The following is a 17,991-nucleotide window of genomic DNA, read 5'->3' on the forward strand; positions in this document are numbered from 1 at the left end:
CTTTGGACTTAATAACTGGTTGACCCTCCTTTGGCAGCAATAACCTCAACCAAACGCTTCCTGTAGTTGCAGATCAGACCTGCACAACGATCTGGAGTCATTTTGGACCACTCCTCTTCACAAAACTGTTTCAGTGTAGCAATATTCTTGGGATGTCTGGTGTGAATCGCTCTCTTAAGGTCATGCCACAGCATTTCAATCAGGTTGAGGTCAGGACTCTGACTGGGCCACTTCAGAAGGCGTATTCTGTGCTGTTGCAGCCATTGTTTTGTTGAATGACTTGTATGCTTTGGGTCATTGTCCTGTTGCATCACCCATCCGCTGCAGAGCTTCAGTTGGCGGACAGATGGTCGTACGTTTTCCTGCAAAATGTCTTGATAAACTCTGGAATTCATTTTCCCATCAATGACAACAATCTGTCCAGGCCCTGAGGCAGCAAAGCAGCCCCAAACCATGATGCTCCCTCCGCCATGTTTTACAGTGGGGATGAGGTTTTGATGTTGGTGTGCTGTGCCTTTTTTTCTCCACACATAGTGTTGTGTGTTCTTCCCAAACAACTCAATCTTGGTTTCATCTGTCCACAGTATATTCTGCCAGTAGTGCTGTGGACACATCCAGGTGCTCTTTTGCAAACTTCAAACGTGCTGCAATATTCTTTTTGGACAGCAATGGCTTCCTCCGGGGTGTCCTCCCATGTATTCCATTCTTTTTTAATGTTTTCCTTATTGTAGATGTGTCAACAAAAATGTTAGCATGTGCCAGAAATTTCTGTAGGTCTTTAGCTGACACTCTGGGATTCTTCTTTACCTCATGCAGCATTCTGCGCTGCGCTCTTGCAGTCATTTTTACAGGACGACCACGCCAAGGGAGAGCAGCAACAGTGCTAAACTTTCTCCATTTGTAGACAGTCTGTCTTACCGTGGACACAGGAACATCAAGGCTTTTGGAGATACTTTTGTAACCCTTTCCAGCTTCATGCAAGTCAACAATTCTTGATCGTAGGTCTTCTGAGAGCTCTTTTCTGCGAGGCATGGTTCACATCAGACAGTGCTTCTTGAAACCAGTAAACCCAAAACAGGTGTGTGTTTTTTAGGGGCAGGACAGCTGTCAGCAACACATCCAATATCATCACACAGATTGGAGTCAAGGTTGGCTCACTCCTGGCTCCAATTAGCTCTGGGAGAAGTCATTAAGCTAGGGACTCACATACTTTTTCCTCCCTGCACTGTGAATGTTTACATGTTATGTGCAATTAAACCGTGGCAACATCTAATGTTTGTGTAGTATTATGTTCAGCAGACTGTGTTCTTCTATTGTTGTGACTTAGATGACGTTCAGAGCACATTTTATGCCCAATTCATGCAAAACTCCACGTAATTCCAAGGGGTTCACATACTTTTTCTTGCAACTGTAGGCGTTTACAGGTGTTTAGAGGAAGAAAAAGAAAACCCACTGCCAGGGAATTGAGGATCAGCAGTGTTTTGGCAGAAAAAACACCTGACATGCCTATACACAAGCTTAAGCACTAGGGGCTTAAATATACCTAAATGAGTTTGCAAAAACGTGGTTTTAGACACATTTTTCACTTTGTTTTTCTAAGGCCTAAGGGTATGTTCACACCAGCTATTGTGTTACAATGAAGCTGCTGGTGTGTGGTGCTGATGTGCCGATTTTGGCATATTGCACTGTTCAATTTTTTTTAATGAACTTTATTGACACGTCACAGACATTTTATAAGATTCAACTGGCCACCACAAGATGCAAGGCAGTGGATTACCTTGCACTGCGCTGTGCTATAAAAAAGACTACATACAGTTCTTACTTTCACCCCACACTACCGCAATACAATAGTATGCACCAGGCAGATAAGGAGGCAAGGCATACATAAATTAAAACTCTAAGAAAAGGCTAGAATGTGCTCTTTTTAACAGCATTTTATCATAGGGGACGGACCTGTCATCTGCCTGCTCAGTGGGGATCAGCGGACAGATCTCCCACTGATCCGCTTGGTGGTTCTGCAGTGTGAAAGGGCCCTAATGCAATGTGTTGATTGATAGTGATATTACATATAGCTTTTATTGTTTGTGCTCACCTGATGACAGATGTTCTCCCTAACTAAAAAGCAAAACTTTTTTTTTTGTTTTGGATAGAGTGGAGATGGATTAGAACACCCACATTTTTGGTTGTCCCCAAAAAAGTAATACAGGGGAAATCTTCTAATGGAGACACTAGGTTTGGTGACCTGCGGGTCCCCAAGGAATTCCCTTAATTTGCAGATATTTCCTCTCACTTCTTGTTTGGCTATGGGACAGAAAGTAAAGTGAAATCTCCACAATGGGACACAGATGGCGATACAAAATCTGACAGGGTTAAAACCCTCCCTTGCTCTATCCAAACTGTAATAAAAGTTTTGCCCATAGTTCTACTTTAAAACAGAACAGTGATTAGAATTGCTCATTAAACAGCTTATGTATTTCTAAATACATATCTGGCTTGTATCAAAAATTCTATCATTTTCTTTATTGTGTTTGTCACCCCAACATTATACAGTATATTCCTGATATGTGCCTGCTGTACCATGTACTTGTATGAAAAAGTATCCCGTTCTCTTTGTATTACTTCCTTTGTGTGAATACCTGGTGGTCCCACCAGTCCCTCTGCATTTCCTTATGGCAGCCTCTTCTTATATACACTCAACGGCCACTTTTTAGGTACACCTTGCTAGTACCGGGTTGGATCCCCTTTTGCCTTCAGAACTGCCTTAATTCTTCATGGTATAGATTCAACAAGGTATTGGAAACATTCATCACAGATTTTGGTCCATATTGACATGATGGCATCACGCAGTTGCTGCAGATATGTCAGCTGTACATCCATGATGCGAATCTCCAGTTCCACCACATCCAAAAGGTGCTCTATTGCATTGAGATCTGGTGACTGTGAAGGCCATTGGAGTACAGTGAACTCATTGTCATTTTCAAGAAACCAATTTCAGATGATTTGAGCTTTGTCACATGGTGCATTATTCTACAGGAAGTAGCCATCAGAAGATGGGTACACTGTAGTCATAAACGATGGACAGGGTCAGCAACAATACTCAGGTAGGCCATGGCGTTTAAATGATGCTCAGTTGGTACTAAGGGGCCCAAAGTGTGGCAAGAAAAATTCCCCCACACCATTACACCACAACCACTAGCCTGTTGATACAAGGCAGGATGGATCCATGCTTTCATATTGTTTGTGCCAAATTCTGACCCTACCATCTGAATGTTGCAGCTGAAATTGAGACTCATCAGACCAGGCAATGTTTTTCCAGTCTTCTACTGTCCAATGTTCGTGAGCCTGTATGAATTGTAGCCTTCGTTTCCTGTTCTTAGCTGACAGGAGTGACACCCGGTGTGGTCTTCTGCTGCTGTAGCCCATCTGCTTCAAGGTTTGACGTGTTGTGTGTTCAGAGGTGGTATGCATACCTTGCTTGTAGGGTCGTTGTCCTGTTGAAAGATGAACCGTCGCCCCAGTCTAAGGTCCAGAGCGCTCTGGAAATGGTTTTCATCAAGGATGTTTCTGTACATTGCTGCATTCATCTTTCCTGAGATCCTGTCTAGTCTCCCAGTTACTGCCGCTGAAAAACATCCCCACAGCTTGATGCTGCCACCACCAGTTTCAGCTGTGAGCTGAAACTGGATCTCAGGGGTGCAGAACTAAGTGCACTCCTGTGATCCAAAGGAGCAGTATGGCTAAAGGAGCTTTGGCCATATCTCTCTTTTAAATGCTTCGTTCTCAGATCAGTACAACACTGTTAAATAAATCTTAGTTCAGTTCTATATAATTATTAACATTAAACCATGTATTATTCTTTGATTGTGATTTGTGAGGGAGGTTACAATTGAAAAGAACTTGGTCCTCTGCTGGGAATCTGAAGACCTGAAGGCATTCTGCGAGCTACTATACAGTACAACAGCTGCTTGACATTGGACCTGCAAGACTATTATAGTGATTCCCTGCTTCTACAGCGATACCACAGGTATGGCATATACATACATTGGTCTGAACTAGACTAATGTAACTATGTGATACCATCTACACCTGGAGTTATCCTATGTCCCTCCATCTAAGAAGCATCATTTTTACTACCAGCATTTGAAAGCACAGATCTATGCTTGAGTTGTTGCCATTGTTGTCACTGCAGCATCATTTCCAGCTCTCCCACTAGAGACCAGGGGCGGACTGACAACTCATGGGGCCCTCGGGCAATAGGGGATCATGGGGCCCCTGTGTCCTTGCCCAAACTCAAAAAAAGCCTATTAAAAAGGTACCGGGGCATCTCATGGGGCCCCCTACTGACCCCGGGCCCTCGGGCATTGCCCGGGTTTCCAACTGGTCAGTCTGCCCCTGCTAGAGACTAATTTTTTTCAGAAACAAAAGTTCAAAGCATTGGTTGCACTGGCAATCATCGATATGCTCTGCAAACACTGCCTGTCTGAGTGAACACTCTCCACTCGGGAGAAGGGTGAGCACTACCTCTGCAAAACCATGACATATATACACACATGCTAAAGGATCTGTAATTCCACTGAGCCAGTCTTGTGAATCTACCCCTTCCAGACCACACAGTCAGACCATTTACCTTTACTACAGCTAGGGTGGCCACCTCATCCCTTTAAACCCAAACACATATTAATTATACAGGTTCTGTGGCTGATTAAGGTGGTAATTAAACTCATTTAGTGACTTATCTGCATTAAAATAACCTCAGAACCTGTGTAATTAATATGTGTTTGTGTTTAAAGGGATGAGGTGGCAACCCTAATGCTGCTTTCACACTGGTTCACCTAAAAAACGTTTGAAAAATGACTAGCGTTTTTGAGGCGTGTTTCAAGCGGAACATCTTGGAAATGTGACTTACTTTTGTAGCTCAAATTGGGCAGATTTGCACATTTAAATTCACTATAAAACGCTACTAAAATACCGCATGAGTTATTTTATTAAGTCATGCGATATTTTAGTAGTGAAAAGCATGCATTAATGTTTCAGCTGTCAGCGGGGTTCCCTATTGACAGCTGAATGTAAAAGAAAGAATTGCCGGCAAGTACCAAAAAAAAAAAAAATGGCATGGGGTCCCCCCCAAAATCCATACCAGAACCTTGATCCAACCATGCATCCCGGCACGTCAGGAAATAAGGGGGGGCGAGCGCCCCCCCTTCTGAACCATACCAGGCTACATGCCAACATGGGGGGTGAATGGGTAGCGGTACCATGTACCCTATACTCATTCACATGGGGGGGGTATCTGGGGGCCCCCTTGCTAAAGGGGCTTCCAGATTCCGATAAGCGCCCTGCCCACAGACCCCCACAACCACAGCCCAGGGTTGTGAGGAAGAGGTCCTTGTCCCCATCAAGATGGGAACAAGGTGCTTTGGAAGGGAGCCCCCCGCCCCAAAGCACCCCCCATGTTGAGCACATGTGGTCTGGTATGGTTCAGGAGTGGGGGAGCTTGCCAGGCTCCATGCTCGGATAAAAGTCTGGTATGGATTTTGGGGTGGATCCCGCGCCATTATTATTATTTTTTTTTGGCGTGGGGGTTCCCCTCAAAATCCATACCAGACCTGAAGGTCTTGGTATGGATGGATGGGGGACCCCACACCGTTTTACTATTTTTAAATTGCCGGCAATTCTTTTATTCAGCTGTAAATGGAAAACCCCGTTGACAGCTGAAACAGCCAGACCTTCCCACATGTGCGGTGCGTTTTTGGATCAGTTTAAGCATTTTTGCAGCATTTTTGAGGCGTTTACCATTCATTTCAATGGGAAGTGGCGTTTTTAAGGTGTTTTTTTTTTTTAACTCCCCAAACATGCCTCAAAGATGCTGCAAGGAGGAGTTTGTACACCGCACCGCAAGCGCAACGCCTCTTGAGCTTTTCAGGCGTTTTTTTATTAACCCAAAAACTCCTCAGTGTGAAAGCAGCCTAACAGCTTAGTCCAGAGCACACTCTAAGCCTGTAGACTAAAAAGTCATCACCATATCTGAAAACATGACAGCACACTGCCTGAGTACTCTTCTCAAATGGCCTCAACCCTGATGAAAGCAGAGGTCTGAATTAATATGCCTCAATAGGTAGTTGGCAATCTGAAGGAGTTGGTGTTTCAGGGCAGTTAGTAATTGCATGCAGAATGCCCTAGGTAACACCCATAGGTGATGCTGATCCTCCAGGAGTTATCCCTTTCGCCGCTATGTCCGTATATCATACGGACTTCATAGCGGGGGGGGTTTATACACAATCCGGTGGCTGCTGCCGCCAGGATTGTGTATAAAACTGACAGGCAGACGCCTGCCTGTCAGGTGAAGCAGTCGGGCAGCTGCACTGCCACCCGAATGCTTCCACAGCCCCCAGTGCCCCCCCCCCCCCCCCCGCATGCGCTCCTGCCATGTATCTGGGCCCTGCTTGCCCATCTCCACCATGGTGGGTGCCGGCAGGTGGAGGGGAGAGAGGAGAGTGAATGAATGTCCGCTTGCCTCCCCTTCTTTCCATGACCCGGCAGGCAACATGTGTGTCGTCACTTCCGGGTTACGCCTGTCACTTTCTCAGCTAGCACAGCCGAGAAGCAATGTATTGCAATGGCATCTGCATTGCAATGCATCCAGTGGAGCCCAGACGAGACATGCAGAGAACTTACAAGTAAAAACGGTGATTGCGATACACATGTTACATACATGTCGCCACGCACGCCAGAGTGACAGCAATAATTCTAACACAAGACCTCCTCCATAACGCTAAACTGATGACCTATAGGGGCTTTTGAAGCATTGCCTCTGGAAAATATAGGGTACTGTATAGGGTACTGAAGTTTGTCGTCATTTCATAGACGCACACAAATTTAAGGTTTGGCATGTTGGAGATTTATTTACCCAGTGCAACCTTGTCTTTTATATTTTACCAAACATTTGGGTAATTGATTGTGTTTGTTTGCCCTATAAGTAACTTTAGTTTGTTTTTTACTGAAATTCTGCATTTCCTAGACCTTTGAGGTAATATTGTATAACATAAAAACTGGAACTACCACTATTTTATTCTCTAGCGTGTCTACTTTCAGAAAATAAATAATGTTTTGGGGGTTTTGTGTAATCTTCAGGCCTAAAATGATTTTTTGAAAGCAAAAAATGCAAAAACGGCTCTGATAGTGAAAGGGTTAAAAAACTGAAATCCAATGAATGAAAGGGCAGGCCAGACACAGTATTCTGATATGCTAGTGCATGTCATGTGTTTGTAAGTATATTATTGTAATATGTTTGATAGAATTGTTTTATGGTAATGCCCCAGATCGGTGTGCCCTCTCTTTGTTGTTGTTTTCTAGTACATGAAAGGATACCCACAGTCCTGAGGGGGCAGCAAGACAATTTGCGTTATACCTACAAGCTAGTCACAAAGACAGTTCATCAAATCCGCAAGCACCACACTTAAGCGCAGAAGGCTATTCTTTGGTTCTCAGATGCAGTTAGATTGGGCAGGAAAGGGTTATGTTATGGTGGACATCCTCCAGTCAGGAAAAGAGGCAGGCTCTATATGACCTGCTGCAGCTTCTAATGCACACTGAGCAGCACACAGGGTGCAGCAAAACTGGAGTAAGCAATTTCTTGTATGATGGTTGGCAAGATTGAAGGTAAAGTTGGAACTCAACTTTAATATCTCATTGGTCTTCACCTCTAAACGTCCAACAGTCTCCGATGAACACAAGCAGCAATTCTACAAGATTACAATCTTGCAGTCAAAAATCTTCTGTCTACTAAACAATTTTTGATCATTTCACAGGCTACAGACACTCCCGAGAGAGAAACTTTCATTAGCATTTGCCGGAGTAATAACCAGAAATGGATGAATCTGTTTCTGAAGAGGTTATGTAATTAAAGTCTAGGCCTGCAATGTGATTGTCAAGTGATCTCTCACACTTACCGAGATAATAAAGAGCAAATGCAAGCACAATAATGTGATAGAAGCACATTTTACCATTCCCAGTCTACCCAACAAATTGTGGGAGCTTCACAAGGTATTAACACTCCCGATAAAGAACCTCTCTTATTAACACTGAGTAACAGGACTAGCGATAAAATACTCTGATACAGTACAAAGCTTAGCCACGCAATGTGAATGTAAAGAGACTGCCCACAGTGTGCCAAGGGAAGGGAAACTGCAAGTACATGATAGAAATACAATTTTAGTATACCCCTTCATTTAAGGTCCATCTATGGGAAAAGGCCTCCCTTGTAGTGCAGCTGTGTCCACACTGCATTGATTAACTGCTCATTTCTGTCTAGGGAATGGCAAAAGCCCTTTTACTTACCTGGTCCTCCGTTCCCCCAGCAGACAGTGCTCCCTTACACTCCAGTCTAGCCACGTGGAGGAGCCTGCGGGAGCAGAGGATCAGGTATTTAGAACTGCTGTGCCTTTAGACATAAAGCCACTGCAGGGGAGGACAATGACCACTTCACGCCTATGGGTAAAACAAATCTTAATGCCCAAGTAAAATTTTGCAACTTTGACGTGTTAGTAAAACAAAATATATCATCACAACTACTTTGTGCATCCAGGCGGATTATTTGTTTTTCAGGACAAATTGGGCTTTCATTTGGTGGTAAATGGTAGTAAATATCTTCGGTTTGGTTTTTTAATTTATCTCAAAGGAAAACTGGCCCAAATTAGTAAAACTAATTTTTTTTTTATTTATTTAGCTGTGTGTTTCTTGTTAATACCCTAGCCTACTACCACAGAAAAACCCAAAATAAACTTTCCAGCTCCTGACGATCACAGTGATGCCACATATGTATAAGTTATTTGCTGTTTGTACACATAGTATAGCTCAGAAACAGTGCACATTTTGCTTTTTTTTGTCTACCTAAAACACTGACACCAATTTAAAAAAATTAATTACTGATCACTGTGATAGCTAATCAGAGGTTAACACAGCAATCAGGTGACCCAGAATCAGGATTTCTGGGTTCCAATCATTAATACAAGACCTGGGGCTCTCACTCACACTCTATCACAGCAATCAGGTGACCCAGAATCGGGCATTCCGGGTCCCGATCATTAGAACGAGACCTGGGGCTCTCAATGACACCCCGGTCCTTGTGCTAGGAGTGCGCCATGTGGTGCATTCCCAGCACAAAGGCAGATACGGAAATATGCGGCCCTGCGGAAAAAAGCCCAGTTCTGTGAGACCGCATATTTGTGAGACGTCGGTGCCAAGGGGTTAAAGGATCAATTTTTTTTTTAAAGAACAAACGTCATAGTTATCTGCTCTGTGCAATGCTCTGTGCAATGGTCTTGCACAGAGCAGCCCTGATTCTTCTCAGGTTTCCCCCCAGTGCTTCTGCCCGCCCCCCGCTGAGTACCCCCATAACAAGCCTCTTGCTATGGGGGCACTTGTGTGTGTTTGTTCCTGAGCTGGCTTTGCGTATCCACCCCCCTTTGACTGGCTGTGATTGACAGCAGCTCTGAGCTGATGAGGAGGAAGCGGGGCAGAGACAGTGGAGAGAGCATCTGATCTCATACACATTGTTGGGTTGAGGATGCCCTCATGTGAATATTTACTACAGATACTTATATAGCTCTGTAAATTTACACAGCTCTTTACACATATATTGTACATTCACATCAGTCCCTGCTCTCAAAGTACTTGCAATCTAATGTCCCTAACTCACATTCATACATACACATACTAGAAAAAGTTTAGACAGGAGCCAATTAACCTACCAGCATGTCTTTGGAGTGTGAGAAGAAACAGGAAAACCCAGAGGAAACCCACGCAGTTACAGAAAAAACATGCAAACTCCATGCAAGTAGTGCCATGGTTTGGTTTCAAACCATCAACCCTAGTGCTGCTAGGTAGAGGTGCTAACCACTTAGCTACTGTGTTGCCCCAACCACTTAGCCACACCATAAGAGGGAAGACGGGAGGGGGGGGGGAGCTGCATGTTTTTAAACTCAGAGCATAGAATGCATTAAGGTAAAAAAAAAAAAAAAAAACCTACAGCATTAAGGATCTTCTGCTAGCTCCTGGCCTCTGTCCACAGTGGAAATGACATACATGCATTTATATGACATTTCTGAATGCATGCAATGGTTTTAATGGTATAATTCACATTGGTTATTTACTTGTGTTTAAATGCATTCAGTTTAGCTGTGTTTAGACAAAACAGAATTCTGTGCTTCTAGGGGCAGACTGACAAGTAATTTGGCTGAAGATGCTGGTAAACTTCACATCTGGATGCAGCAGATGCTATGGCTGCATACAAACCAGATAATTAGCTACAATGCAGCAATTCCTGCTTTCTCGCCTCCCCCACTGCCTCCTGGGATTCTGGGATGTCGACATCACACATCCTAGGATGCAGTTTTTATTAACACGCTGTTGGATTCTGTACATATGTACGCATGTCTTTGGGACCCAGTAGCTCAGTTGATGGGAAGATGGATGAAGCCAAATACAGGACAATCTTAGAAGAGTACCTCTTACGAGTCTGCAATAGACTTGAGACTGGGGCGGAGGTTCACCTTCCAGCAGGACAACGACCCTAAACATACAGCCAGAGCTACAATGGAATGGTTTAGATCAAAGCATATTCATATGTTAGAATGGCCCAGACCTAAATCCAATTGAGAATCTGTGGCAAAACTTGAAAGTTGCTGTTCACAGACGCTCTCCATCCAATCTGACAGACCTTGAGCTATTTTAAAAAATGTCACTTTCTAGATGTGCAAAGCTGATTGAGACATCCCCAAAAAGCTGTAATTGCAGTGAAAGGTGGTTCTACAAAGTATTGACTCAGGGGGGCTGAATACAAACGCACGCCACACTTTTCACATATTTATTTGTAACAAATGTTGAAAACCATTCATCATTTTCCTTCCACTTCACAATTATGTGCCACTTTGTGTTGGTCTATCACATAAAATCCCAATAAAATACATTTACGTTTTTTGGTTGTAACATGACAAATGTGGAAAATTTCAGAGTATGAATACTTTTTCAAGGCACTGTATTTGTTGTGTTTTAGGTGCATTACCATTGAACTCAATTCAACAAACATTTTATTTAGGATTTTTTTTTTTTACGTACTGGTGCACCTAAAAATTCACAGGTGTGAACAGGGCCTTAGTGTAAAACAAACGTACTCAACTGTGTTTCTGCAAGTGCACTAATATGGTGCAACTTCATTCAAACCAACCAAACACAGAAATCTAAAGAGAATGTAGCAAGATGAATTGCATAGTACACACACTCAAGCATCTTTCTACTGCATCAGAATGAATGCAGCTCCCGTTGTCTTTCTGATCCCACAGCCCCCTTTGTTTTGTATTGCTCCTTCAGAGTTTCTAACTAGAACTACACTGGAGAGGTTACAATGGTGATGAATGTTCTGCTACATTCAGTACTCACAATATTCAGCCCCAGGAAGCATTTACACATAAAGGTATTGCATCATCTGATATTAGTGATTTCAGCATGTTTCTAAGTGGTGCCAACAACCACAATCCATTAAAAGCCAGGCATCTAGATTTGAAAATTTTCATGGATTTGTTATTGTACGTTTTGTCCCATGACAAAGGAAAATCGTGTTCTATGCTCACAACCTACAAAGGAAAATCAGATTCACAGCTCAGCCAATTTGTAGAATACGCACAATATAATATACAACGTGTAAGAATTCAAACTGAAGCACCACACCACTGCCAAGAGGTCTAGACCAGGGGTGGGCAAACTTTTTGACTTGAGGGCCGCAATGGGTTCATATATTGGACCCGGGGGCCGGACCAAGAGTAGATGAATGATGTGTATGTGTCATCCATAGTAAGTATAGTAATATTCCCCCATAGTAAGCATAGTAATTAATCCCCCATATAGTAATTCATCCCCCATATAGTAATTCATCCCCCATATAGTAATTCATCCCCCATAGTAATTCATCCCCCATATAGTAATTCATCCCCCATAGTAATTCATCCCCCATAGTAATTCATCCCCCATATAGTAATTCATCCCCCATAGTAATTCATCCCCCATATAGTAATTCATCCCCCATATAGTAATTCATCCCCCATAGTAATTCATCCCCCATATAGTAATTCATCCACCATATAGTAATTCATCCCCCATATAGTAATTCATCCCCCATATAGTAATTCATCCCCCATATAGTAATTCATCCCCCATAGTAATTCATCCCCCATAGTAATTCATCCCCCATATAGTAATTCATCCCCCATAGTAATTCATCCCCCATATAGTAATTCATCCCCCATAGTAATTCATCCCCCATATAGTAATTCATCCCCCATAGTAATTCATCCCCCATAGTAATTCATCCCCCCTATAGTAATTCATCCCCCCTATAGTAATTCATCCCCCATAGTAATTCACCCCCCCCTATAGTAATTCATTCCCCATATTAATTCATCCCCCATATTAAGTCCCCAAGTCCCCCCTGTGTCAATTCACTTACCTTTGCTCTGCACCTTCCTCTCGCCGTGTTCCCGCGCCGTTCCGGTGTAGCATGAAAATCTGTCTCCCATGAGGATCTGTCCCCCTCAACGTATCTGTGCATGTACCAGTTTCAGGCATTAGCAGCCGATCGGCGATCTCCGGCACATGCGCAGATACGTCGAGGGGGACAGATCCTCATAGGAGACAGATTTTCATGCTACACCGGTCTTCAGGGCGGACTGTGAGAGGAGCCTAGCAGTAGCCTAGCTCCGCGGGCCGGATTAAAAGGTCCGCCGGGCCGTATACGGCCCGCGGGCCGTAGTTTGCCCATTGCTGATCTAGACACAACTTTATTCCATTTAAAGTCAGGGATACAATCCAAAATAGTAGCCAATGTGTTTAAGGGGTCCAAGTGCCCCTTCAGGACATGACTGGCAACAATGTGAACAATCCAGAAGTGAACTGGAGCTACAATTGTATTTTTTACTCTGAAATACAAGCACAGGCCTTATCAGCAGCTTGTTTGGCTGCCAATGTCAAGCCAGTAGCCAAACAAGCCCAGATGAAGGGCGTGCTTGGACCCCCAAAATGTGTTGGCTGCTTCAGATTGGTTGGATCGTACCCCTGACTTTTAATGGAATAAAGTTGTATCTGGACCTCTTTGCAGTGATATGGAGCTTCAATTTCAATTCTCATTACATTACACTACAACCCAAGGAGACTGTGGAGATCCTCTGGGGTGTAGAAGCCGCCTGTCCAGGAACCACATCCTATACACCAACATCAATACCAGCAAGATATCCCTACGGGTCCAGCGCTATCTTTCCACTTTCCTCAACACTAATGGTTTGTTTAGTGACCATCCGGTTTGTTGCCCAGGTATGCTTCCCAGGAAGGACTCCAGCATGCCCAAAAGTAAAACATTCTTGTCTGTAATAGGTGACATTTCAATGGGGCTTTGCTGATCCCAGGCCACCCTAGAAATCCCCCCACTTCTGTGATTGACAGTCCACTCCCAATATCAAGAAATCCTGGGACACATCTCTGATGCACCCCTAGTGAACCATTCCTGGGACATGGCTCCAACACAAGGACAGGAGAGAGCTGTAGTTCCCAGGAAATCACTGAATGAGAGGTTAATGACATCTCATACCTGCTCAGTGCTGCAATGAGAAGCCCCTCAGTCAATACAGCACATTGTAAAGGGGATATGATCAACATGTATAAATACATAGGTGGTCACCTTAAGGTCATTACAGAGGATGAGGGGGCACTCCTTACCTCTGGAGGAAAAGAGATTTAATCTCCAAATATGGAAAGGTTTCTTCACAGAAAGAGTTGTGAAAATGTGGAATAGACTCTCTCAAGAGTTGATTCTAGCCAGCTCATGCTTTCAAAAAGTACTGGATTCTTTCCTAGATATACAGAATATAACTGGATACTAACATTTATAGGTAAAGTTGATTCAGAGAATCTCTGATTGCCTCTCGGGGGATCAGGAAGGAATTTGTCCCTTGCTGGAGCAAATTGGATCATGCTTTGCTGGGCTTTTTTGCCTTCCTCTGGATAAATTGTGGGTGTAGGAATATGACATTTGTATTATGGATGAACTAGATGGACCTTTGTCTTTTTTAAGACAGTCTAACTATGTAACTCTGTAAAAGACATCAGCAGCAAGGACTGATATGTGCGCTGCCATTCTGGAGCACTTTATCAATGGCCTTCTACAATCAGATGACTGCAATGAGAACACAAATAGATACAACGTTCTGCCGGTGAGAGCTCAGCAACAGCCCTCCATCAGAGTACACAGGGCACAATGTACACACAAATCTACCATTTCATGTGAAATCCTTCTCATATACAACACTTCCATATCAGGCAGTGACAAAATACTTAACACACTATACAATGCTCTACGTAACAGGCAGATATACAACGCACAGTAACAGTACACACACAACGCACAGTACACCCTATATACACACAACGCACAGTACACCCTATATACACACCGCACGTACACCTTATATACACACCGAACAGTACACCCTATATACACACACAATGCACAGTACACCCTATATACACAATGCACAGTACACCCTATATACACACACAACGCACAGTACACCCTATATACACACAACGCACAGTACACCCTATATACACACAACGCACAGTACACCCTATATACACACTGCACAGTACACTCTATATACACAATGCACAGTACACTCTATATACACAATGCACAGTACACCCTATATACACACCGCACGTACACTTTATATACACACCGCACGTACACTTTATATACACAATGCACAGTACACCCTATATACACAATGCACAGTACACCCTATATATACACAATGTACAGTACACTCTATATACACAATGCACAGTACACCCTATATATACACAATGTACAGTACACTCTATATACACAATGTACAGTACACCCTATATATACACAATGTACAGTACACTCTATATACACAATGTACAGTACACTCTATATATACACAATGTACAGTACACTCTATATATACACAATGTACAGTACACTCTATATACACAATGTACAGTACACTCTATATATACACAATGTACAGTACACCCTATATATACACAATGTACAGTACACTCTATATATACACAATGTACAGTACACCCTATATATACACAATGTACAGTACACTCTATATACACAATGTACAGTACACTCTATATATACACAATGCACAGTACACCCTATATATACACAATGCACAGTACACTCTATATATACACAATGCACAGTACACTCTATATACACAATGTACAGTACACTCTATATACACAATGCACAGTACACTCTATATATACACAATGTACAGTACACACTATATACACAATGCACAGTACACTCTATATACACAATGCACAGTACACTCTATATATACACAATGTACAGTACACTCTATATATACACAATGTACAGTACACCCTATATATACACAATGCACAGTACACCCTATATATACACAATGCACAGTACACTCTATATACACAATGTACAGTACACTCTATATATACACAATGTACAGTACACCCTATATACACAATGTACAGTACACCCTATATATACACAATGTACAGTACACTCTATATATACACAATGTACAGTACACCCTATATATACACAATGTACAGTACACTCTATATACACAATGTACAGTACACTCTATATATACACAATGTACAGTACACTCTATATATACACAATGCACAGTACACTCTATATATACACAATGCACAGTACACCCTATATATACACAATGCACAGTACACTCTATATATACACAATGCACAGTACACTCTATATACACAATGTACAGTACACTCTATATACACAATGTACAGTACACTCTATATACACAATGCACAGTACACTCTATATACACAATGCACAGTACACTCTATATACACAATGCACAGTACACTCTATATATACACAATGCACAGTACACTCTATATACACAATGTACAGTACACTCTATATATACACAATGTACAGTACACTCTATATATACACAATGTACAGTACACCCTATATATACACAATGCACAGTACACTCTATATACACAATGTACAGTACACTCTATATATACACAATGTACAGTACACCCTATATATACACAATGTACAGTACACCCTATATATACACAATGCACAGTACACTCTATATACACAATGTACAGTACACTCTATATATACACAATGTACAGTACACTCTATATACACAATGCACAGTACACTCTATATACACAATGCACAGTACACTCTATATACACAATGCACAGTACACTCTATATATACACAATGTACAGTACACCCTATATATACACAATGCACAGTACACTCTATATACACAATGTACAGTACACCCTATATATACACAATGCACAGTACACTCTATATACACAATGTACAGTACACCCTATATATACACAATGTACAGTACACCCTATATATACACAATGTACAGTACACTCTATATATACACAATGTACAGTACACCCTATATACACAATGTACAGTACACTCTATATATACACAATGTACAGTACACTCTATATATACACAATGTACAGTACACCCTATATATACACAATGTACAGTACACTCTATATATACAATGTACAGTACACACTATATATACACAATGCACAGTACACTCTATATATACAATGTACAGTACACCCTATATATACACAACGCACAGTACACCCTATATACACAATGCACAGTACACCCTATATATACACAATGCACAGTACACCCTATATATACAATGTACAGTACACCCTATATATACACAATGCACAGTACACCCTATATACACAATGCACAGTACACCCTATATATACACAATGCACAGTACACCCTATATACACAATGCACAGTACACCCTATATACACAATGTACAGTACACCCTATATACACAATGCACAGTACACCCTATATACACAATGCACAGCACACCCTATATACACAATGCATAGCACCGTACAGACTCCTCTTACCTGCCTGCTCAGCACTCCTGGGCTCTCTCACTCTTCTCTGCCTTCTCTGTCACTCTTCTCTGTCTTTGCAGACAGGATGTGGCAACAAAACAAAAGAAAGAGAAAACCAGAGTCAGAAACAAGGGGGCGGTAAATAAAAGTATAAATGTAAGAAAAAAGCAGCAGAGCCAGGAAGTGAAACTTCAGCAGAGTAACAATAGTGTGTGCATGTGTAGTGCGAGGGAGAGCTGAGAGCAGATTAGCAGGTTTGACTCAGAGAGCTGGAGAGCCTCCAGTCAGATCACACCCTCTGAGGGAGAAGCGGCCTCTCCCCCAAACATACACACATGACATAGTGGAGGTGCCCGAGGACTCCCTGCAGTCCTGGGAGTGATCTTTGTCCTCTCCAGGAAGAGGAGGCTGCCTCACCACACTGACAGGGGAATCCTCTCCCTCTCACTGCAGGAAGACATGCAGATTCCTGCCCCTGGCTGCTCTGCAGCTCCACACACTGCATTGAATGGTCACAAGGAATGCAACAGCAGCTTCTCATTGTGTCTCAGGGGAGAGCAAGGATATATAGAGGAGACCAGGGATATGCAGAGGAGATCAGGGATACACAGGGGAGACCAAGGATACGCAGAGGAGACCAAGGACACCAGGGATACACAGGGGAGACCAGAGATACACAGAGGAAACCAAAAAGATACAGAGGAAACCAGGGATATTCAGAGGAGACCAGGGATATTCAAAGGAGACCAGGGATATTCAAAGGAGACCAGGGATATTCAGAGGAGACCAGGGATACACAGAGATGACCAAATAGATACAGAGGAGACCAAGGATACGCAGAGGAGACCAGGGATACGCAGGGGAGACCAAAGATACGCAAAGGAGACCAAAGATACGCAAAGGAGACCAGGGATACGCAGAGGAGACCAGGGATACGCAGAGGAAAC

General features: G+C 42.7%; 1 protein-coding gene across 1 annotated transcript in view; it reads right to left on the reverse strand.

Moving 5' to 3' along the window:
* DGKA (diacylglycerol kinase alpha) overlaps positions 1–17,469 on the reverse strand; it is a 261,031-nt gene extending 243,562 nt beyond the window's left edge. The window contains exon 1 of the mRNA XM_089680184.1: positions 17,054–17,469. The gene's annotated coding sequence lies outside the window, so the exon portion shown is untranslated. The remainder of the gene's footprint in view (positions 1–17,053) is intronic.
* Positions 17,470–17,991: the final 522 nt, after the last annotated feature.

The sequence above is a fragment of the Staurois parvus genome, unplaced genomic scaffold, assembly GCF_062004578.1.
Source record: "Staurois parvus isolate SC_StPar_1 unplaced genomic scaffold, SC_StPar_1.0 ptg000017l, whole genome shotgun sequence".
NCBI lineage: Eukaryota > Metazoa > Chordata > Amphibia > Anura > Ranidae > Staurois > Staurois parvus.